Source organism: Schistocerca gregaria, chromosome 3, assembly GCF_023897955.1.
Source record: "Schistocerca gregaria isolate iqSchGreg1 chromosome 3, iqSchGreg1.2, whole genome shotgun sequence".
Taxonomy (NCBI): Eukaryota; Metazoa; Arthropoda; class Insecta; order Orthoptera; family Acrididae; genus Schistocerca; species Schistocerca gregaria.
The window spans coordinates 114,053,029-114,078,924 of record NC_064922.1 but is presented as its reverse complement, the minus strand read 5'-3'; the positions used below and the strand labels follow the sequence as shown (position 1 = coordinate 114,078,924).

General features: G+C 41.4%; 1 protein-coding gene across 1 annotated transcript in view; it reads right to left on the bottom strand.

The window, feature by feature from the left end:
- LOC126356026 (arylsulfatase B-like) overlaps positions 1-25,896 on the bottom strand; it is a 100,470-nt gene that overhangs the window by 46,577 nt on the left and 27,997 nt on the right.

Sequence of the window (25,896 nt, the reverse complement as noted above, 5' to 3'; positions counted from 1 at the left end):
TTTATCTCCAGGCCGTGATGGGGAATGGACAACTTGGAAGTCCCTGAATAGGCTGAGATCCGGAGTCGATCAAAAGTTAAGGTGGCAAAATGGGGATACACAGATCCAAATGATACTACGGTCTGACTGTGGAGAGGAACAGACAGTCCGGCACATGCTTCGGGGTCGACTGTGCCCACTCTCCTGTTCAGAAGATGACCTTCAACAAGCAACAGAAAATTCACTGGAAGTGGCCAAGTTTTGGTCAAAAGTAATTTAATCACAACTCTATAAAATGTATGTACATGTGCCTGTATGTTTCTGACATGAAAATAATGATAACATTTGATGATAAGTTTCCAAGGAACTTATTTACATGAATGAAATAATCGTATGGCATTGACGGCCGGGAGGCCCCATTCGGAAGGGATCGGACTAAGTATTGCAAGTCGTCTTTAATTGACGCCACATCGGCGACTGGCAAGTCAGTGATGGTAGGCACACAACAGCCAGTCACCTGCCGGGAATCGAACCCGTGCCCCCTTCGTGGTAGGCGGTAACGTTACCACTACGCTACTGAGGCGGACACTTAATTACATATCAACACTGATATGTTAACCTATTCCTGTATACCATCGTTTGGAAGATATTCACTCAAAACCTAATACGTCAAAATAGTTTTCGGTGTGTTTTATCCCTAAAAAGTTAAAATGCGCACAAACAAATGAATACGTCTTGCATTATTTTGCCCCCTCTACACACCCGCCAAGTTTCATCAAGATAGTTCATTGACACTTCGAAATGTTTCCTTGATAGTCGAAGATTTTCCGACAGTTGTGCCCTCTGTGGTCGATCCACTTTACTATCACGGAGCACATGTGTTTGTTCTACGTCCAATGTGACCGCTTTGTAAGCGGCTTAATTAACTGACATTCAGACTCATACGACGTACGTCTGCCTCTATGCTGCGCTTCGTTCGGTGTTAATGCTCGGTTATACTGACCGTTTTGTAAATACCTGTGTCTTATATACTTACTCCGGTTTATTACTATTACCATCTGACGTACTGTTTTCTTTCAGTCGATGATTTTTTCCCCTTCATTTTGACGAATCATATATTCATCCGGTAATATGAAACGGTTCTGATAGCGTTTCGTGTTTACTTCTTTCCTCGCTTTTGGAAAATAATAGAAATAACAATAATAATTTTAGAGCAGATTGGAAATAAGCCCAAGAATTATACTTCTGTGCGACATTGGCGTTCTTTTTTTTTAGGTTTTTGATAAAATCTGATGTATACTTAACCAATCGGAAAGCATTATTTGTAATAAAAATAACATTACAGGTGAGACTGTTTCTTTTCACAAAGAAGTTCGTTTCTACTTTGAACTGCTGCAGATACAGAGGTCAGAAACAACTAAAGACAAGTGACATTTGAATGGCAGCATTGGTTTGCTGTTGGATTCAATAGCGAATATGTGGAAAGATTAGCCCAACTTCAAATGGCTCAAATGGCTCTGAGCACTATGGAACTTAACTTCTGAGGTCATCAGTCCCATAGAACTTAGAACTGCTTAAACCTAACTAACCTAAGGACACCACACACAGGCAGGATTCGAACCTGCGACCGTAGCGGTCTCGCGGTTCCAGACTGCAGCGCCTAGAACCGCTCGGCCACTTCGGCCGGCCAGCCTAACTTCGAGCAGCAGCCTGTAGTGTGTCTCTGGAATAACAGAGCGCCCTGCATGGAGGGGGAAAAATAGTCTGACTCTTCCATTCCTTGCCGGCCGGAGTGGCCGAGCGGTACTAGGCGCTACAGTCTGGATCCGGGCGACCGCTGCGGTCGCAGGTTTGAATCCTGCCTCCGGCATGGATGTGTGTGATGTCCTTTGGTTAGTTAGGTTTAAGTAGTTTTAAGTTCTAGGAGACTGATGACCTCAGAAGTTAAGTCGCATAGTACTCAGAGCCATTTGAACCATTTTCTTCCATTCCTTAATGAAATGAGGAATCGCGAAGTAATTCCAAACCAATCAGACTGACAACAGTATTCTGTAGAGATATCGGACATATTTGGTACTCACGTTTCGTTACTTTGAAACAGGTTTCGGAATACCTTCCTGTCGGAGTCAAAAGAGACTGCACACCATTGATCGTAAGAAATTAACTATAAGACTGATAATTTAAACACTTCTTAGCCACAAGTGCGATTTACAAACGTTTGCTTAAAACAAACCATTACCCAGTTAGCATTTTTTACTGTGTGAACCCCGGGGTTATAGTATATATATGATGCGTGTATGAGTGGTTGCCAATGTTGTGTCCGCAATGGAAACATCGCACATACGAATGAATTAAAAACAGCCCTGTATTGACAAACTACACCTAGAGGAATACATTAGATGAGACACCTAGTCTAGCTTAATTAGTAAATCTATAATGTCGAATAGATATCCTACTAGGGTAATACAGCTAGATACAGTAAAATTATTTATTTTCAAACAATAGAGGAATGATGTAAATGTATAAAACAGGTGCAGAATGTTAAATCCTAATCTAGCTTTGAGATTGGGAAACACCTGTGACTGTTCTCTAAATGGCACCCTCGTTTATTAGACGCTCACACTAAGTTGGGTGATACCGATTATCCCCGTGAGCCGTAAGACTTCCAGCCTTACTGGCACTGACACTAAAGGGCTTAGAGAGCAGGCAAATGGAACTAACCACATTTAGTGTGACTGTGTCCCCATCTGCCAAGCAGTGGTGCGTGTGTCACCGATTACGGTGCAGAAGATGTATATTGATGACCCAAAACATTATCACTACCTGCTTAATAGCTTGTTGGTCCGGCCTTGAAACGAAGTACATCGCTGATTCTGCATATCAGGGATCCGAAAATTTGTTGGTAGGTTTGCGGAGGTATGTGGCATTAGACATCTTGGGACAGGTCATGCAATGGTTGTAAATAACTGACCGCTGGCTCACGTATGCGATGCTGGTGAATGATAGAAACGCAGACAGGTTGCATAGGATTTACATCAGGCAAATTTGATCATCGAGATATCAACCTGAGTTCACTATAAAGCTCCTCAAAGCACTGTAGCACAGCTCTGAGACAGGGACAATTACAATGCCAATAAATGACATCGCCGTCGGTAAAGACCTCAAGCATGAAGCGATGCTGCGTTTCGCAACTCTGAGTGTGTCTTCGATTACTACCACAGGTCCCTGCAAGCGCAGAAGAATGTCTCCCATATCAAAGTACGAACGCCGGCAAAATGTGATTCACCCGAAGAGGTGAGACGTTTCCATTGATCAACGGTCGAATCCTAATGGTTCCGTGACAACTGAAATCTTAATTGACAATCTCATTTGGTCAACGGATAAACACGTATGGCTGGTGTTCATATTCAACAACGTACGATGAACGGTGTGCCAGGAAACACTTGTGCGTGCACCAGCATTATGCTCTTCCGGCAGAGATTCCAAAGATCACCATTTATCCTGATTTACAGATGAGCCTCCGAACGCCACGTTCTCTGAAGAATCGTGGACGTCGAACCCAATTAGCGCCTGGAGGTAGTTCCACTGCCCTTTAGCCTCTTTGGGTAAACGCTCACGACACTAGCACGTGAACATTCGATCAGCTTCGCGGTTGTAGGGATGCTCGTTCACGGGCTCAGAGTAATAATACTGTGCTCTTTGTCAAAATCGATTACCTCAAAAGATTTCACCCTTGGCAGCCTATATCTTTGCTAGGTGATCACCCGCCCGTGTCTGCTCCTTTCACATGCTTACCGCGTCACGTGATAGCAATCCAATCAGGTGGCATCCAACGTCTCAGTACGCAGTGGTCGTAATATTTTGGTTTATCGGTGTACGTTGCATACCTGTGAATTCTGTCTGCACAGTGGAACTAGTGTAGTGTCCGCAACCTCCTAAGGCTGAAACTGCATGAGTGCGACACAGAAACGATTCGAGGTTTCTGTTTGCTCAAAAACTACAACAGAAACACAGCTCAGTTATTCGTTCGTCAGAAAGAACTTCAGTATGCCGCATACTCTACAGAGAAGCAAAGAATCGTCACTCTGGTTACTTAACTCACCCTACGTGGCGATATCGACACTTTGCCAATTCTGACATTGAGACTCTTCAATCCCTCCCTTATCAGCGTTCCTTACCAGCAATACGTCCTCTTTCGACGCCTGCAGGTGTGTATCTTACATGCAGTGTGCCGGTTTCCTGCGAGGCTCGCGGAAACTACGTGTGGTCTGCCTGCAACGAATCCCCGTGCCTTACGAAAGCAGCGTCTCCCACTAAATGGGTCATGAAACTCCCAGCCAATTCCCTGATGATCATATGGCGTATAGGACACTGTTCTAATACACACTAAAACTCAGCCTACAGCCAAGGACACCACTAATGACATTCAATTCTCTATTTTTTTGACGGGAAACATCGCTCGCTTTTCTCGTGGGAAGGTCTCGCATCCGCCGTTCGTGACACCCTCGCATCGCTCCTTATGCCCTCTTCACATGTGAGATGTTAACGGCTCTCCACCCCCTGCTCTCAGCCTCTGGCAGGTTTCCAGCGACACGAGTTCGTCTAACCTCATTGCACCGGCCTTGTCACAGCGAGATCTCCCGTATGGCTATATAGCCGCTGTCTCCACACTGTTTCCTATAGTGCATTCAAACTCGTACCTCCCGGTCGAACACGACACGGCGTCTCTTCTAACCTCCCTTATGCTGATCGCCGCTTTCACGGTAACGTGTTACAAACACCAATACGTGCTGTCAGGGATCAGCTGAAATAAATTTCCTGGCATGTAACACTGCAGAAAAATTTTAGTGCCTGAGCTACTCAATATCAGACAAAGAAATGATCAATTATCCAATCACTGACCGTCCATCGCGATGTCATTTCGGATAAAATAGTTAAATGAACTGGTTCAACGTTACATGTATGCGCAAAAAATACTGCTACCTTTCATCGTATCTCCTTGCTCCCCACCTGGAGAATCGTTTTGGTCTCTATTTGTCTTTTTGCGGTGTTATATATTTCTTTGCGACGAATTTGTCGTGAATTTGTAACACACATTTTAACGTTAACACATGCGTAAAACTGTGTCGACTTTGAAATCCATAATACAAATACGCGACAGATTCGTTGCACAGAAGTGTCCACCTCTACACGAAGCCCCCCGTCGGGAAAGCAATGAAACCTGTAAGACACATCTGGAAATTCATTTCTAATAAATCCGAAACGGTTTATACTTTGCTTTCAATAAACCTCTGTAGGCCATACTAGTGTCTGGCTGGTTTTTAAATTATAAACTTCGCCGTGTATTACAGCCGCGTTACTCAATACGTCTACTTTTGACAAGATAGCGAGAAACTAATTAATCTCTTACCACTCACGCATTTCAGGTTGTAGATAAGGGAGCGCCAGCCTACAATGTGTTTCTTGATAACCGGATACCTTAAGTACACCTCGGACAAATCGTCAAGGGAATATCGAAACTGGACAGTGATTTGATTAAATAGTTCATAAATAAGTGAACGCGATATTTCGCTGTTGATAAGATGCTATCACTACAATCAAACTGCTTATCAAATGTTTATGCGACACCCAGTGTCAACGCAAAACTTCTTTTTTCCGGTGGAATAAACTGGTTTTTAAAACCGGAATTTTACGTTATAATTCAACAGAGTGGTCCCACATTGGTCTAGCGTCGTATAAGGTTCGTGATAAGTGTTATATGGAACAGTAAAACAGGAAAAATAACTAGTAATCCAGTGGCAACTGCGTAGCGCCGTTACATAGCTGGCAGGTAGTACAGGTAAATCACATGTAAATGTTATTTTAGGGTTTTTTGTATGGTCACGTATTAGGTCAGTAAAAAACGCCAAATACTTTGTTTATTAGAACAGTCTTTCAACATCTCCTGGACTTCGAAAAGGCAACTGCGCTCAGTTGGCGATACGAACAGTGGAACATGTGACTTACGATTCAAGTAGACAATATCAGGCAGAATAGGTACGAAGGAACCTAGTCCACAGTTGCTGGACGACATTAGCAAAGACTCTTTCCCGGTTTTGCCAAGAGGAAATATAGATTTTCCGAGGTTACGAACCTGTTTCCTTTCGTTCGGTACAGAACCTCTTCGTACATATGTCGACCAAAGAGCTTCGCTCCATGAATGTCACACGAATGTTTTACATATTAATTACTAAGTGTTATGTTACACCGACGTAATGCTTTTGAGATACAGAAACGTGGTGGTATATCTGTAAGTACTAGTGTACAGAAAAACAGGTTTTGCACTCGTTTCAGCACTGACATACAGTCGTAGATGTTCTGGCTGCACATCTTGAGAAACCACTTCACACACACACACACACACACACACACACACACACACACACACACACATATATATATATATATATATATATATATATATATATATATATTACTTTCTCTGGTTTTTCGTTTTTACTACTTGTAGCTGGTGTGAGATCTAAACATGTACTGCTCATAACGTCCTCGTTACCAAAAAAAAAAAAAAAAAAAATAAATAAATAAATAAAAAATAAAAAAAAATTATTTTTAAAGTGGAAACTTACGTCCCCTTTCCATGGCATAGCTATAGATATTATGAAAGCGTCGGAAATTGAATGAAAATGTTATGTAAATATAAGGAAACTGTAAATCGTTTTGCTTTTGATACTTGTACAAACATGTTAAATTTGTTTCTTTTTGGTAAATCTGGAAAGACACCATTTAATGAAAAAAAATGTTTAGAGCAGATAATGATGAAACTGAAAACAATCTAAGTTTTCTGCCTAGGAAGAAGCAAGGATCAACTGCACATGCTATCACAATTATCCATAATACCAAGCTTCTGTTATTTTGAAAATTGGAATTTTCTTCTAACTTTGTAAGGAATTCACCGAAGAAGATGTGTGACATCCCTCTTGCTTCGTAGTGAATTATATTTCATAAATTTTACGTTTGCAAGAATTCAGCAGAAAGCAGAAGTAATTTGTTACTCTAAGAAGCGCTCTACGATAGAGTGCCAGGGAGAGGGAAGCTGGTTCCCACGAACGGAGCGGTGACAAGTGGTCCAGTAGTCAATACGACGTGATAGTGAATCATGGGAATGGAGAGAAGAAGGAGAGCCCTGAGAGCTAATGTTGCTAGAAGGTCAATACTGAGGTGAGTCACATGTGTTCCGGTGCGGAACTCGGAACTACCTTTACTAAATATTAGTTATTAAGGTCGAATTTTGACATAGCAAATACTTGCAGCAACCTACACGTCATCAGAGCCTTACTACCATAACATCGCTATGCAGTGACCCAGTCAGTTCAGTAGCCAAATGACTTCTCTTACATTACTGAATATTAACTAGGGGCTACGATGTTTTATGAAGCGTGCAAGTGAATTCGGCCGTCCATCAATGTTGCAAGTAGAGAAAGAGTTCTTACGCAGGCCGGGATAAAGGGGGGGGGGGGAGTCAGTCGGGAGGGATGGGGGGACAGAGCGAGTTATCTGCCTCGGGCGGTAATTTCAGGGGGGGGGGGCAAATACATATTCTTGAAGAAAAAAACCTTATTCCACGAAGTTCCTATCATCCAGGTCACCTTCTTCTATCGATTATTCATATGATTTTAAACACATCTGAGTTGGTTTTTGAGCAGTTTTTAACACACTCTAACTTGCTTTCTGAACAAATCATACGTTGATTTTTGGATGCGTGCATGATGTACGAGATGTCTTTGCCAGGGGAATCTCTGTCGCATCTAGACATAAAAAAAACTTCCCCCTGGGAAAAGGGGACGGGGCTATACGAGCTGAGCCGAATAAACCCGAACGGGTGAAGGCCAATCGGTGTTTGTGTAAGTGGTTGATTGGACGAGCAAATTATCAACGTTGTTATAATGATTGGTGATTCAAAGATTCAGATTACTTCAGTGGAAATAAGCGACTAACAGTAATAACAGGTAAGAAAGATTACGTATCATCTTCTCGCTGTATCGAAGAAAACGAAATTTTGACACAACATTTTTGCCAGATGGCAACAACAGCAGTTGTTCAGTTCTCGTTTAGCAGCCACTTTAAACTCTATTCTAGCAAGAGCGTGGAAGAGGCGTCGTACGAACACGTAATAAAGCTTAACCGGAGAATAACGCGGGATTCTGTGGTTCTGGCACGTTTGGTGAAGTTAACCGTAGAATAAGTTTTGACAATGGCAGGAACAGTTACAGAATCGGTGGTGACAAGATTGTCCTTTAGAACGAGAAAGGACAAGAAACGGGGACATTACACAAATTATATGGAAGAATATGAAGATTGCAAATTTATATAAGAATTTCGTACTACTACGTTTCGATGTCATGTTCGAGAAAATGGAGCTTATAAATGGAATGTCTAACTATTTTCTGGCACAAAACATTCTGATTGTAGTAGGTCTCATAAGCATTCGATATTGGTACCACGTGAATTATATTCTGTCATGATACTTATATATATATCAGGTAGACAAACATGACGATTTGTGCAAAAACTGTCTCGCTTATTTGGTGTGTGTTGCAGTTGCTGCAATGTTAGAAGGACCTTTTTCGTTTTATCATTCACAAAATAAACATACACTATGTGATAAAAAGTATCCGGACACCTGGCTGAAAATGACTTACAAGTTCCTGGCACCCTCCAACGGTAATGCTGGAATTCAATATGGTGTTGACCCACCCTTAGCCTTGACGACAGCCTCCACTCTTGCAGGCATCCGTTCAATCAGGTGTTGGAAGGTTTCTTGGGGAATGGCAGCACATTCTTCAGGCAGTGCTGCACTGATAAGAGATATCGATATCGGTGGGTGAGTCCTGGCACGAAGTCGGCGTTTCCAAACATCTGAAAGGTGTTCTATAGGGTTCAGTCAGGACTCTGTGGAGGCCAGTCCATGACAAGAATGTTATTGCGCCGGCCGGAGAGACCGAGCGGCTCGAGGCGCTACAATCTGGAGCCGCGCGACCGCTACGGTCAAAGTTTCGAGTAATGCCTCGGGCATGGATGTGTGTGATGTCGTTAGGTTATTTAGGTTTAAGTAGTTCTAAGTTCTAAGGGACTGGTGACCTCAGCAGTTAAGTCCCATTTTTTATGTTATTGTCGTGGAACTACTCCGCCACAGGCCGTGCATTATGAACAGATGCTCGATCGGTTGAAAGAGGCCATCGCCATCCCCGATTTGCTCTTCAACAGTGGGAAGCAAGAAGGTGCTTCAAACATCAATTTAGGCCTGTGCTGTGATAGTGGCACGCAAAAAAGGCGTGCAAGTCTCCTCCATGAAAGACACGACTACACCATAACACGACCGCCTGTCAATTTTACTGTTGGCACTATACACGCTGGCAGATGACGATTACCGATCATTCGTCACACCACACCCTGCCATTGGATCTCCACATTGTGTAACGTGATTCGTTACTCCGCACAACCTTTTTCCACAGTTCAATCGTGGAACGTTCCCGCTCCTTACAGCAAGCGAGGATTCGTTAGGCAATTATCGGCGTTAAATGTGGCTTATGAGCAGCCGCTGGATCATGAAATCCCAGTTTTCTCACCTCCCGCCTAAGTGTCAGAGTACTTGCAGTGGATCCTGATGCAGTTTGGAATTCCTGTGTGACGGTGTGAATAGATACCTGCCTATTACACATTACGACCCTATTCAACTGTCGGCGTTCACTCTCAATCAACAGACGATGTCGGCCTGTACGCTTTTAAGCTGTACGTGTCCCTTCACGTTTCCATTTCACTATTACATCGGAAACAGTGGACCTAGGGATGTTTAGGAGTTTGGCAATGTCGCGTACAGACGTATGAAAGAAGTGACACCACATCACCGACCCAGTTAGAACTCCGTGAGTTCTGCGGAGTGCCCTGTTCTGCTCTCTCACGATGTCTAATGAATACTGAGGACGTTGATATGGAGTACCTGGCAACAGGTGGCAGCACAATGGACGTAATATGAGAAACGTATATTTTTGGGGTGTCCGGTTACTTTGGATCACACAGTGCAATAAAACCGAGAAAACAGAGCAGTCTTGGGTACTATTCGTATTAACAGCTTTTTCAGCATCAGACAACGCCATTTTGATTTTTCATGTAGAAAAACGGTTGACGAAGCTTGAGATAGTAGATTCTTTCGCAGAATAGGAAAGCACGCCGTGCAAATATGAAGTAATATTAGAGAGAAAAAGATACTCGGACCTAAGGATTGAAGAAATGTGTACTGTCTTGCTTGTTTCTTGTTTTTTCTAATTTTATGTTTCCTATATTTAATTTTATGTCCCGCAAAAGAGAAACTTATTAGCTAAGAACCAACAAAGGGTACAAATTTTCTGAAGAGTCCTTATTCTTCCGGTCGCAAGTAATTCCACTCAGTGTTAATTTTTTTTTTTTTTTAAGAGGGGTAGAGTACCATACCGGCCTTCTAGGACCAGATGAGGTACCGTAGAAAATTTTAAGTTCCACCGTCCTGAATATAGGTTTGATGGCTCCCACTACAAAATACACACCTTGAAATTCCTCACAGCGGAATACAGTGACGTGCGATAGAGGAAGTCTGGTCCCAACCGCTCAAGGGCTGACGGAGGGCGGAGTTGTGGGGGCAGGACGGGCGCCAATATCAGGTTTTTGCCCCGGTTCTGAAATACCGAAGATGGGGGGCTGTTCTTACGTTTCAGCCAGTCTCACAATGCCTTTAAGTTTTATTAATCGTTTGAGAGGAATTATTTCATAATAGAAAATTGTTACCCTTTTAAGGTGTATGTTAATAAGCACATCGTAATGGCATCCCGGGACTTATGTCAAATAAATTAGCTATACGCATGTGAATCATTTCGAAGAATCCAATGCACTAAAGAGTTGCTTCGACGGACAAGATCTACGAGAGAATCACAGAAAACAGGTAGGTGAAAATCACATACAGCGATTCACTGAAATAATCCAAGAAATGGTTAGATTAACAACTACAGTTTCGTGTAGGAAGACTTGACCAGTTATCAGTGCTTTACTTGTATCTCTTTCTACGGAATCGTGACTAACTTGAGAAACTTTTACGCCAGTTTCCTACAACGACGGAATGTGACACGCTGTATCCCTAAGCTGGGAATAACCTAGTGGGTAAAAACTAATATTTTACAGGCAGAAGATGCAATTTGAAATTAAATACAGTGAATCCTCTGGAAAGAACTCAAGTTTAAGCCGACCAATTCTCTAAATGGCCGTATTTTTAAGGAACGGAAGAAAACCGTCCGTACGACCAATGGGTGACGTGTGACAAATGAGCAATGAGGAATGTAATATCATACTTTTCGTAGATAATGCACCGGGTTATCAAACCTGGATCTAAAATTTATTTTTCCTACGGACACATAAAAGAAGGTTGTATACATGGATGAATCCTGGAGATACTAAAAGGTATCAGATAGATTATATAATGCTAAGACAGACATTTAGGAATCAGGTTTTAAATTGTAGGACATTTCCAGGGGCTGATGTGGACTCTGACCACAATCTATTGGTTATGACCTGTAGGTTAAAACTGAAGAAACTGCAAAAATGTGGGAATTTAAGGACATGGGATCTGGATAAGCTGAAAGAACCAGAGGTTGTACAGAGTTTCAACGAGAGCATAAGGGAACAATTGGCAGCAATGAGGGAAAGAAACACAGTTGAAGAAGAATGGGTAGCTCTGAGGGATGAAGTAGTGAAGGCAGCAGAGAATAAAGTAGGTAAAAAGACGAGGGCTGCTAGAAATCCTTGGGTAACAGAAGAAATATTGAATTTAATTGATGAAGGGAGAAAATGTAAAAATGCAGTAAATGAAGCAGGCAAAAAGGAATACAAACGTCTCAAAAATGATATCGACAGGAAGTGCAAAATGGATAAGCAGGGATAGCTAGAGGACAAATGTAAGGATGTAGAAGCTTATCTCACTAGGGGTAAGATAGATACTGCCTACAGGAAAATTAAAGAGACCTTTGGAGAGAAGAGAACCACATGTATGAATATCAAGAGCTCAGATGGCAACCCAGTTCTAAGCAAAGAAGGGAAGGCAGAAAGGTGGAAGGAGTATATAGAAGGTTTATACAAGGGCGATGTACTTGAGGACAATATTATGGAAATGGAAGAGGATGTAGATGAAGACGAAATGGGAGGTAAGATACTGCGTGAAGAGTTTGACAGAGCACTGAAAGACCTGAGTCGAAACAAGGCCCCCGGAGTAGACAACATTCCATTAGAACTACTGACGGCCTTGGGAGAGCCAGTCATGACAAAACTCTACCAGCTGGTGAGCAAGATGTATAAGACAGGCGAAATACCCCCAGACATCAAGAAGAATATAATAATTCCAATCCCAAAGAAAGCAGGCGCTGACAGATGTGAAAATTACCGAACTATCAGTTTAATAAGTCACAGCTGCAAAATACTAACGCGAATTCTTTACAGACGAATGAAAAAACTGGTAGATGCAGACCTCATGGAGGATCAGTTTGGATTCCGTAGAAATGTTGGAACACGTGAGGCGATACTGACCTTACAACTTATCTTAGAAGAAAGATTAAGAAAAGGGAAACCTACTTTTCTAGCATTTGTAGACATAGAGAAAGCTTCTGACAATGTTGACTGGAATACTCTCTTTCAAATTCTGAAGGTGGCAGGGGTAAAATACAGGGAGCGAAAGGCTATTTACAATTTGTACAGAAACCAGATGGCAGTCATAAGAGTCGAGGGGCATGAAAGGCAAGCAGTGGTTGGGAAAGGAGTGACACAGGGTTGTAGCCTCTCCCCGATGTTATTCAATCTGTATATTGAGCAAGCAGTAAAGGAAACAAAAGAAAAATTTGGAGTAGGTATTAAAATTCATGGAGAAGAAATAAAAACTTTGAGGTTCGTCGATGACATTGTAATTCTGTCAGAGACGGCAAAGGACTTGGAAGAGCAGTTGAACGGAATGGACAGTGTCTTGAAAAGAGGATATAAGATCAACATCAACAAAAGCAAAACGTGGATAATGGAATGTAGTCAAATTAAATCGGGTGATGCTGAGGGAATTAGATTAGGAAATGAGACACTTAAAGTAGTAAAGGAGTTTTGCTATTTAGGAAGTAAAATAACTGATCATGGTCGAAGTAGAGAGGATATAAAATGTAGACTGGCAATGGTAAGGAAAGCGTTTCTCAAGAAGAGAAATTTGTTAACATCGATTTATGTATCAGGAAGTCGTTTATGAAAGTATTTGTTGGAGTGTAGCCATGTATGGAAGTGAAACATGGACGATAACTAGTTTGGACAAGAAGAGAATAGAAGCTTTCAAAATGTGGTGCTACAGAAGAATGCTGAAGATTAGATGGGTAGATCACGTAACTAATGAGGAGGTATTGAATAGGATTGGGGAGGAGAGAAGTTTATGGCACAACTTGACTAGAAGAAGGGATCGGTTGGTAGGACATGTTTTGAAGCATCAAGGGATCACAAATTTAGCATTGGAGGGCAGCGTGGAGGGTAAAAATCGTAGAGGGAGACCAAGAGATGGATACACTAAGCAGATTCAGAAGGATGTAGGTTGCAGTAGGTACTGGGAGATGAAGCAGCTGGCACAGGATAGAGTAGCATGGAGAGCTGCATCAAACCAGTCTCAGGACTGAAGGCAACAACGACAACAACACGGACACATCATCAAGTGTTCAGCCTCTTGATCAAGGAGTGATCCGGTCTTTTCAGCTGAATTACGGAAAAAGCTTCAGCATTCTCTAGATGTGAAAATGCACAACGCCACATCCGTGTATGCCCTAGCTAAGTCTGTAACAGTAGACGATGCTGTCAGCAAAAAACAAAAAAAAAAGGCAATAAATCACTTGCGCAATGCTGCCATTACTGAATTGGATATTGCTACAGTGAACGAAGATATTGGGTGCATCAATAGTAATGGTAATTTGTAACATGATCGGAAATGAACGCACATCCTCAGTGTAGTGACAACCGGAACAATTATAGTGAAGATGACGCAGTTCCTGTAAGGCAGTTCCACTAGGCGATGCCTTACATAGCGTTGCTAGACACAAGTCCCTTGCTACTGAGTTTTCCAACCAGAAAGTGATGAACTTACTATCTGAGGTGGGAAAGGAACATGAGAATGTGATTGTAAACAAACGTATGAAAAAGGATGTGCAGATCCCGATTTCAGCGTACTTTGCTACGTAAACAATTAGGTACTTACTGTATTATAATTATGGTTATTCACACATCACAAGAGCTTGTTTTTCATTACGGATTTTTTTTTACTTTATTTGTATTTACCTTGATCACTCTTTAAGAAGACCATACAGACAGACGACTACTTTCTGAGGAAAATTCAAGTCGTCAGCTCTAAAAGGTTTCTGTCTAAGTAGAAAATAGAAGCAAGAAGTGAATTGTAAACTAGAAAGACTGAAATTTGTGGCTTTCAGGCAGCAATGTCGAGTTACAGTTGTGTGCGTCGCGGAGTACGACAAGTGTGTTGCGGAAAGTAACGAATTCACTTCTCAGAAAGTTGAACCGCGTCCATGGATGATGAACATTTCATGAGTGAAACACACCGAACGATAGCCAGGAAGATATTGCGAGGATGAAAAAAGAAGCCAGCGGCAACAGTCTTGGCGACGGCAGTCACGTACCCGGGGGGGGGGGGGGGGGGGGGGGCATCTATGCAATCTATACATGCAGAGGGCGTGGGGGAATCTGTCTGTCACCACGGCAGAGAGGGGGTGTCCCTGAGGCGCAGAGGTCCGGAGTTCGACACACCGGCGAATCATCGGCAAAATGTACAAATGGCTACCTCATCCGTAGAACAATAAAACTTGCCTATAGAAAGTCAAAATTCACATAAAATATGAGAAGGAGTAAATAAAAATTTTGAAATATAAATAATTATGGGTAATGTTGTGCTGCCTAGGAGTGATACTACGAGCCGAAAAGTCAAGTAGAAAACACGGAGCATAACGTGGCTCAAGAAGCGATAGGCTCAGCAAGAATCAGTAACTCATATCCATGGGAATATTTAAGTGATTTAACGTTAAATCACGAGCAGGAAACGGTTCAATTGGCTGTGAGCACTGCAGACAATGTATCTGAAGCACATATTCTGGTCGCCATTTATAAGGACGTAATAACAGAAAGTAAAAAGTGTACATTGAAGGAAATAATGCAGAGCTTGAAGACTAAAGTTGCTGAAACTAACTACAAAATGGAAGAATTTTGTAGGAAGTCTAACCAAAAGTTTGAAGAAATGAGGAAAATCATTGAGAAGACTAAGAGAGAGACTAGGAGATGGCACCTAGTAAAAATATGAATGAAAATGAAGATACGATTAAAGTTTTGTGAGCTGTTGTCAGTGATGAGACTGTAGAATGGAGGAGGACAGTCTCTGATGCAAACAATTAGTTCGTTCCAAATGAACAGGTTCAGTTCATACTAAATATTACAATAAATTCTGAAGTAAATATGAATCTAATTAAAACTTAGTTACAGATGAGCCAATCCAAAATACACCATCAATTAATGTGGAATCTGTTAGTAATGCAAAGGAGGTGCTTGTTAAATTTGCTGACATTCAGTTATGATCTTAAACTGTAGACACGGAAATCTCTCCTGAAAACGTAAAGAAGAAATTAGATTCAGAATCGAATACGAGGGCTAAAGTAAGAGATCATCAAAGATGACAACCAATAAAAGTAGGTTGTTTTTGTGAATTTCCATGTAAGAGAAACGTGCATCGTATTGAGAATCACAGAAAGAAAATAGGAAATGTTTCGGAAGCTTTGTGTTAGGTGATTGATTTGCCAAGAAAATGCAGCGAATGGAAGAGGGTTAGACGGAAATTAAAAAAAATGGGGGAAAGGAAACAAAGGCAAACTTTCCCTCAAAATAGCATTAAAGGTTAGGTGATGGTTTCCCTAGGAAAAGAGTAGGTGCGAAACGAAGGGCTTCATGTTTTACGGCTATATGCAAAACAATAACTGTGACAAAAGAAACTCTGATGAGTATTTACACTCTGATAGTAAGAGACAATTTAACGATTTTGACAAAGAGGACTTTCACAGGACTTCAGATTTTCATTGTAATACATGATGTAATAATCATGAGTAATTTAAAGGGAAATGAATAAGGGATGAGAATACAAAGAATTATCAGTTTAGTGTGAGTGCTGACGTTCTTGCTATTGAAACAATAGTGGTCACTGCAATCAGTAGCAGGTTAGATGCCATTTTACAAGGAAGATCTTACGAGCTAGTGATAAGTACATAGAGCATGCCAGTTTGTCCAGTGCATAAATTGCAGGTAGTACATGCCGTTAGAATAAAGAAACAGGCAATAATTGAAAAGGAAAAGTAGTGAGAACTATTGCCATGCTGGTATCAGATCGATGTATTGGCTTTATTATAGAAAAGTTGGTGAAGTCGTGCGTTTTGAGAAGGATAGTGTGACCGTTAAGATCTATGGTACAGAAAATAATACAAAGTTCGCAAATACTAAGTGTCTTGTAAAGAAGTCCAAAATCGATCCTTTGTGACGATGATTAGTCAATGTTTTCTGTACGAAACCAGTAAATATGAAATTGCCAAGGGAAGAAAAAAGAATCGTCATAATATTGCTGAAACAAAGAGCGTCAACCAGTAGATAAAAGTTAAAGCAAAGGAAATGAAAATAATTAACAACATGGAAAAAGGAGGAGAAAGTAATTGGGGTTTAAAATATACGAATGTGGTTTCAAATATCACAAACGTGGTGGAGTGTGACGGGAAGATACACTACATTACTGATATGGTAAAAGTAATTTAGAAGCTGTAAAGGAAGGATTAACGAATTGGCTTTCTAAGCAACAGAATGAATTTTGGGAATGTACAAGATTATTGAAAATGACGAGAAAGCATTTAGTATTATGGGCAAGGTAAAGCTGTGTTATTAAATTCCTGAAGACCTCTAAATTATGGGCAAGGTACCCAATTCAAAAACAGTAGAAGTGACGCACTCTGAATCCCAGTCGTTAAAAGGCGATGTTAAAAAATACCGTCGTAATGAGTATGTGGCTAGCATGGATTCCAGATAATGAAAACAGCACTTCTTTTGTGAATAAATGGTCGAAATAAATGGTTGATAGGTAAAGGACTATGTAGTAGGGCTCAATGTCTAGAGGAGAGTGGGGAGATGCTACTGGCAAAGGGCAACTGATGTTAAGAAATCATGCATAATTTATTTTATTATCGTGTCTACATACACGATGTCAACTGAGTTGAACGGCCTTGTAGATAAGGAAGCGAACAGAAGGTGATGTCCGGAGTGGTATTTAACGTGAAGGGATCTAAGGACAGTCCCGAACCAATGGATTCCTGGAAGGTGGCGTCCAAATGTCAGGTCGACGTTAAAACGATCGCATAGGTGACGTAATAGAGGTGAGCCACTGTTTGCATATAGAAACAGCAAACACCAGTAATATTAAGGGACTATTGTAGCCAAATATTCTATGTTTGATTGCTTTGTAGTGAGTTCCGTTTTACATGAACTAGTTGAACTGGTGAATATGATTTAATGTGTATATGTAGTAAATTCAGTAATTAATTAGTCGGGCCGTTGAAAAAAATTTCTGTGCCATTTGGGAGAGAAAGACAATAATTAATAATATGCAATCAGTATGGAAAATGTGAAAGCTTTGTAGTATGTCGTGTATAAAATATGTTCGTTTATTGCACGTTCGCTACGGTCGCAGGTTCTAATCCTGACTCTGGCATGGACGTGTCTGATGTCTTTAGGCTAGTTGGGTTTAAGTAGTTCTAAGTTCTAGGGGACTGATGTGCTTAGAAGTTAAGTCCCATAGTTCTCAGAGCCATTTGAACCATTTTTTATTGCACGTTACCGTAATGAAACTGATGACGCCTGGAACCACAGGAAATTTGGAGCCATGATAACAAGATGACATGACATGAAAGTCAAAAACAGAGTGGCAGTCAGTAACAAAAAAGATTCGACTGAAAACCGCGTAATTATGGCTGACAGTGACGAAGTATACTGCGACTACAGCATCCAGGATCTACAGTTTCAATAAACGAGTGAAGCACGGTTTAAATGAACATAATGTCTCAGTGGCATAAACTATAAAAGAACTACAATCAGGTCGGTAGCGCTTATTGAAAATGTTGTGGTCGACGACCATGTGTTGTTATAGAGTAAAAGGAGAATAATTACCCTGTGTTCAACGTAACTGAATACCCGGAGCGATAGCGAGTAACTAATTAAGGCATATGTTTTTATATTTGGTTTATGTAATGTTAAGGAATGTGGTTATGGATTTCTATAGAGCGTTAACGAAGCCGCCAAAAATGTGAGTCAAATATTTAGTGTTGTTTATACAATTTACTGTTACGAAATGACATGTGACTAATAATTACCATTAAATTCTGTAATTAAAAAGAATATTTGAAATTTTGTGTTCATTGTCTTGAATGCTGAATGCGAAGTTTGGCATTCTCTTTATTATTTTGCATTCATTATTTATTATATTAAAAATTGTAATGGGTATATATATCACGAGAGCATCTGAAATGGAATGGAAATAATTTGACGATACTCACACACTGAAAATCAGCGTGCTTTTGATGTTTGTATAAGCTCCTCTTTAGTCAACAGTAGCAACTGTAAACTACGTTCTCAAATGTTCACTGAATGTCTTCCTGTACAGTTTTTACTGCCTATCGCTCCATCTAGTAACATGGTGTCGTAATAGTAATTCTGTCATCCTATCCTTCTTCTTGTCAGTGTCCTCCATATATTCCTTTCTTCACCGATTCCGCGGAGAGCCTCCTCATTCCTTAACTCAGTAGTCCACCTAACTAAGAACACTCTTCTGTAGCGCCACACCTTAAATGCTCCGATTATCTTGAGTTCCGATTTTCCACAGGTATTCCAAATGTACATTGTCTGAAATTTCTTCCTCAATTTAAGGTCTATGTTAGATACTAGTAGACTTCTATTTGCCAGAAACATCTTTTTTGTCAATGCTAGTCTGTTTTTTTATGTACCTCACGCTCCGGGCATCATGGGATATTTTTCTATGCCAACAAAATTCCTTAACATCGTGTAATTCGTGAGCCTCACTACTGCTGTTTTGTTTCTCATTATACTCATTTCTGCTACTTCTAATTAGTGTCTATTTTTTGTCTACTCCTATAAACTATAACTCGATGACTCCCTTTCTTTCAAAAACGGAATTTTCTTTCAATGAATCTGCAATTTTCAACGAAATCACCGAATAAATTTTACGTTTACTAGAACTCATCAGATAAAAGAAGTACGGTAATTCGAAGGTTTGAAGCAGAGCTGTAGAGAGTAGGCAGCTGGTTCCCACGAAGGTTACGGTGGCGAGTGGACCATATGGCGCGGTAGTGAATCATGTGAGTGTGCACAAGCACGCGAGCCGTGAAAGCTAATCTTGCTCAGTAATCAATTCAGAGAGGAAGGACTGTTGTTCTGGCTTCAAACTCAGAATTTCCGACGTTAAATATTAGCTACTGAAGTCCACTTTTGACATGTCAAATACTAGGAGTAGACTACGGATCATCAGACCATTTGTTCCTTAACATCGCTACACAGTAAACCAGTTAATTCAATAGAAATATGAATATGGTTAAATCACCGAAGATGTAAATAAGAGGTTTCGCCAGTCCCACCATTCGGTGATAGGACGTTCCATGTAGCCTGTTGTTATGCAGGAGTCGCTCTTACAATGCGCTCGAATTTATTCACTTTTTGAGAGGAATTGTTTCATACCACCTAATTTTAACTGTTTTTATGTGTTTGCTAATAAACGCATCGTAATGGCAACCTGGAACTTACATTTTAAACAATCGGGGGTAGCCTGCCTGCACCTTCCAAGGAATCCAAAATGCTGCAAGAACTACTTCGATGGACAATATCTGCGAGGGATTGACAGACAACACGTATGAGGTAATCATATGCGCCAATTCGCTAAGATAATCCAGGAAAGGATTAATTTACCTAGCGCTATCTCGTGTGGGAAAGCATTTATGTCACTTACCACACTTTCTATGGGATCACGGCTAAAACGAGAAACTTTTTTATCTGTTTCGCATATAGAGGAGAATTTCCGTACTTTCTGCGTGTCATGTCACACAACAGGAAGGAAACTTGCAGCAGGTGGACTAGGGCATTATCCTCTCATGTGTTGTCCGCTGTTAATAGCACGACAGAAGCTGCTGTGTTTGAAGTGATCCCATGACTGCGAATGGCGTCGCGATGTGTTTAGCGTGTGTGACATCTTCGGCGAATATGGCGGCCAACTGGAGACTGGTCCCTTTCTTCCAATGTTTTTCAGAGCCACAATGGTGGTACTCCTGGCATCATGGTGCGGAGAGACGTCGATTAAGGCGTTGGATCATGGCGGGTAGCTCTGACGGCAAAACTGTACAGTACGCACATCCTTTCACGCCATGTTTCAACAGGACAATGTTCACCTATACTAGGGTCGTTCAATAAGTGATGCAACAATTTTTTTTCTCGCACAGGTTCGGTTAGTAAAATGCGGAATTTGTTGTGGGACGTCGTGGAATGTTCCCTCTTCGGTTTCTACAATTTCGTGAGGTTCCGATAGCTGGTGGAGCTTCAGAATGGCGTCTGTAACGGAGCTGCGATCCAGTCAGAGATCTGTGAGTGTCTTTTGGTGGAAAACCAGAGCATCCATATTTACAGGCGCTTACAGAATGTCTACGGAGACCTAGCAGTCAACAAAAGCACGGAGAGTCGTACGCGAGGCGTCTGTCATCACCGCGACATGGTCACGCAAACCGATCCGATCTCCTGCGTATTGGTGGACCGCACACAGCTCCTTCGAAGAAAGATTCAAAGCTGTTCACTCAACCAGTAAGGTCATGAAGACGGTGTTGGGGTACTCTGGAGGGAATATTGCGTAACATGTCTCCCTAAGGGTGCAACTATCAACTCTGAAGTGTTGAGCTACCTTCAGGAAACTACTTCGGCATGCTACTGGACACAAAAATGGAATCGAACTTCTCTACAATAATGGAAGGCCTCTCACAAGTCTGCACATCCCAGAGGAGCTCAGAAAATTTAGTTGGAGGGTACATCTTCGCTCACCCTACTGCCTTCAACTTCCGACTTCCATCTGTTTCGCCGACTGAAGGACGCACGTGGATGGTGTTGAGGTTACTGATGCAGCATGACTTTGGCTCCAACGTCGCCCAGTAGAGTGGCACCATTTGGGCACACAGGATCCCCCAGTAATGTGGCGTAGAGCTTTCGAACTTGACGGAGATTATGTTGTAAAATAGGCTTTTTCAGCCAAAGGGTAGGGGAATAATACGGTGCAATGGAACCTGAATGAAACCAACTTCATCTAAAAAAAATTGTGCTTTACTTATTGAAGCCCCTCCTACATGGTATATGTCACTATGAACCATCAGCGTGATGCTGAAATACTTCTGCGGGCAGCAAGATCCCCAGATCTGTTCCCGACGCAGCATATGTGTGTCTTGTTCAGTTGTGAACTCTTTCCCAGCGCCATTGTGTGGGATGTCAACGACCAGTTACCATAGCTGTAGGTGATATACGTAGCTTCGGGAGAGGATACCATGCCATTATGACATACCTCCGAATCGAATTATTGCTTGCATACAGGCCAGAAGCTGTGAAACGTCATAATGAGGGTGATCATATTGCCTAGGGTCTTTTTCTCCTTTTTTTTCTTTTTTAAATCTGACTCGTTCTTAATTACTGAAAAAACATTACATACCCGCTATACACATCAAGTTTCATTTCTTTCCTTTCTTACCTTCTTGGTGCTAACTTGTTTTTGTCAAGAATTAACGATACATAGGTACAAAATGAATGAATGGACGTGTGTAAGTGTTTGTGTGTATATGTTCCACATCTCCTCCTAAACCTCTGCAATGATTTCCACTGGCTTGGTACGTGTATGCCTTACTGTCAGAAAATAATTGCTGTGGGGGTAATAAACATCCACCTATCATAGTTCAGGACATATGACGTCATAAACAATAAGATGCGTGAAAAACTGCCTCATCACGTGTTACGCAGAAGTTTATTGCTTCTGTCCTACTAACGCTGGACGCAATACATGTAGCAGGCAGTATCCAAATATGCCGGTGAATACACCTGCAACATCATATCTCGGTAAAACATATAGTCCAGGAGATGTAACGTCATAAACAATGAGATTCTTCAAACAAAGCTGTATTGCGCAGAGCGTTTAACTTTATTACTCCTTTGATACTAATTCAATTCGCAACAACTTTTGCAGACCGTACCCACATATGCCGCTGAATGTACTTACAGCAGTACACCATCGTACGAGACGCAGTGCAAGATATATGGTGTCATAAACACTGAGATGCACGAAGAAATCCCGCATCATGCATGAATGTCTAATATATTTATTATTTGCTGCTGAGACACAGTTACAGAAAATTCCTGGCACCTGTGAGCGCTTTTGAGAGCTTGCAAGTGCAAAGTGCCAACGGCTGTATGCGCAAACAACAGCCGTTTGTGGAGCTATGTAGAGGCGTTGCCATAGAGACGTTTACAAAAATGCGTTGTGGATATGCAAAGAATCTCCACCCAGCGTAGAGGAACAGTTTCATAATTTCAAAGCTGTTGTGTTTTCACGAATACAAATTTTTTGTTTTCGTTCCTAATAAAACAATCTGGGCCGAGAAACGTCATATTTACAACTGAATATAACCTGGTGTCATGTGTGGGCACCTGATGCTTTAGAGTTAGTATACAGTGCATTTCGTACGTGTCTCTCAGGTTTTCATAATGTTGATTTGTGACAACACTAAGACATACCTAAAGCAGACAAGTTCTTATTTCACATTAAAGGTGCTTACCTTTTGTGACTTGCCGGAAGTCAATAAATCTATACAACTGATTGAGGCCGGTGACACTAACTACCTGGAAATCTGTGACAGCAACCTCCTTTAGAAGTCTGTTTAAGGGTTGCCTATTTGCAGGTGTGAACTAATTACATATTACAGTAGAGAGTGGACGATTGGTCCTAATTATCTGACACGGCCACCGCCTACCGCAACTATATCACAGCTCATATTACGAGTAGGAACTTGTAGAGATGTTCTGTTCACTGATATGTATATTCGAGCAGTGATCTACTGAAACCTGTATAAGCCCATCAGAGACGAATCGGAAATTAATGTATAGAAACTATTTGGAAAAGGGGAAATTGACTTTTTCAAAGGGGTAGAGGAATAAATTTGGAAACGTCACAGAAGGGTTCCATCGATATTAGACCAAGTGAGTTTGGTGGCCAAGACATCAATGAGTTCGTTACCACGCTCCTCAAACAACGGAACTACGATTACTGTAAATATGAAATGAGTGTTAACAGCAAAAATACATCCAAGTAGTCAACAGGGCTGGCAAGCTTGGGGAATTTTGGCAACTGACTAATGACAGAAGTCACTGGGAAATTAACATTTTCCTAATATACGCAGACCAAAACATTTAGGTGCAAAATTACACAGGGGATTGTAGAGCGAAAATTGTGGTGAAATCAGTTTCGGCTGACTGAAGAAAATAATTACTGGCCACTATAAAGTACCGGTAATAACTTGTCGCTGGCGAAATGTGGACGTTGAATGAACTCATTATTATAGAACTCACATTATCAATGCAGAGGAATGGAAAGATTAGAGTTGGCGTCCACAAAGGAAGAAAGAGAAAAACGGTAGATAGAAGACGTACAAAACTGTCGGTCACTTAACGGAAAGAGCACAGACCTTGTCATGGCAGTCGCGTGGTCATGTCACTAGAAGAAAGGATGGCAAAATGGCCAACTCAAATGCTAGAGTAGAGGTTAGTCAAACGAAAAATCTACAAAGAACGAAACTTGTCTAGCTTGATGGCGCTACGGTTGGCCCGTTAGATGGTGCTGCCGTAGGTCAAAAAGGCTATCAACTGCGTTTTTTTAAATAGGAACCCCAATTTTTAATTAAATATTCGTGTAGTACGTAAAGAAATATGAATCTTTTTGTTCGACCACTTTTTTCGCTTTATGATAGATGGCGCTGTAATAGTCAGAAACATATGGCTCACAATATTAGCCGAACAGCTGGTGACAGGTAGGTTTTTAAATTAAAATACAGAACGTAGGTACGTTTGAACATTTTATTTCGGTTGTTCCAATGTGATGTACCTACCTTTGTGAACTTATCATTTCTGGGAACGCATGTTTGTACAACGTAATTACCTGTAAATACCACATTAATGCAATAAATGCTCAAAATGATGTCCGTTAACCTCTATGCATTTGGCAGTACGTGTAACGACATTCCTCTCAACAGCGAGTAGTTCGCCTTCCCTAATGTTCCCGCATGCATTGACAATGCGCTGACGCATGTTGTCAGGCGTTGTCGGTGGATCGCGATAACAAATATCCTTCAACTTTCCCCACACAAAGAAATCCAAGGACGTCAGATCCGGTGAACGTGCAGGCAATGGTATGGTGCTTCGATGATCAATCCACTAGTCATGAAATATGCTATCCAATACCGCTTCAACCCCAATCGAGCCATGTGCCGGACATGCATTGTGTTGGAAGTACATCACCATTCTGTTATGCAGTGAAACATCTTGTAGTAACATCGGTAGAACATTACGTACGAAATCAGCATACATTGCACGATTGCCATCGATAAAATGGGGGCCAATTATCCTTCCTCCCATAGCGCCGCACCATAAATTAACCCGGCAAGGTAGCTGATCTTCCACTTGTCGCAGCCTTCGTGGATTTTCCCTTGCCCAATAGTGCGTATGATGCCGCTGTTGGTGAATGACGCTTCGTCGCTAAATGGAACGCGTGCAAAAAATCTGTCATCGTCCCGTAATTCCTCTCGTGCCAAGTGGCAGCACTGTTCACGACGTTCAAAATCGTCGCCATGCAATTCCTGGTGCGTAGAAATATCGTACGGGTGCAATCGATGTTGATATAGCAATCTCAACACCGACGTTTTTGAGATTCCTGATTCTCGCGCAATTTGTCTGCTACTGATGTGGGATTAGCCGCGACAGCAGCTAAAACACCTACTTGCACATCATCATAGGTTGGAGCTCGTGGTTGACGTTTGACATGTGACTGAACACTTCCCGTTTCCATAAAGAACGTAGTTATCCGGCGAACGGTCCGGACACTTGGATTACGTTATCCAGGATACCGAGCAGCATATACAGAAGACGCCCGTTGGGCATTTTGACCACAATAGCCATACATCAACACGATATCGACCTTTTCCACAATTGGTAAATGGTCCATTTTAACGCGGGTAATGTATAACGAAGCAAATACCGTCCGCACTGGCGGAATGTTACGTGATACCACGTACTTATATGTTTATGATTATTACAGCGCCATCTATCACAAAGCGAAATAAGTGGTCCAACTAAAACATTCATATTTCTTTACGTACTACACGGATATGTAATTAAAAGTGGGGATTCCTATTTTTTAAAAAAACGCAGTTGATATTCATTTGACCTAATTCAGCGCCATCTAGCGGGCCATCCATAATGCCATCTGGTTTCCCCCTTCAAGCTAGACGAGTTTCGTTCTTTGTAGTTTTCTCGTTTGATGCTCCTTTTGTGGGATATTTGGCCCGGTTACTATCAGTGAACCACCCCGTATATGTGTGTGTGTTTCTTTATGTGTGTTTATGTGTAAGAAGAAAATGAATTAACACAGATCTATACAGCTTGGTGTTGTCACTAAATATTATTATGAAACGCAGGAAGAGTTGAATACGATCAGTG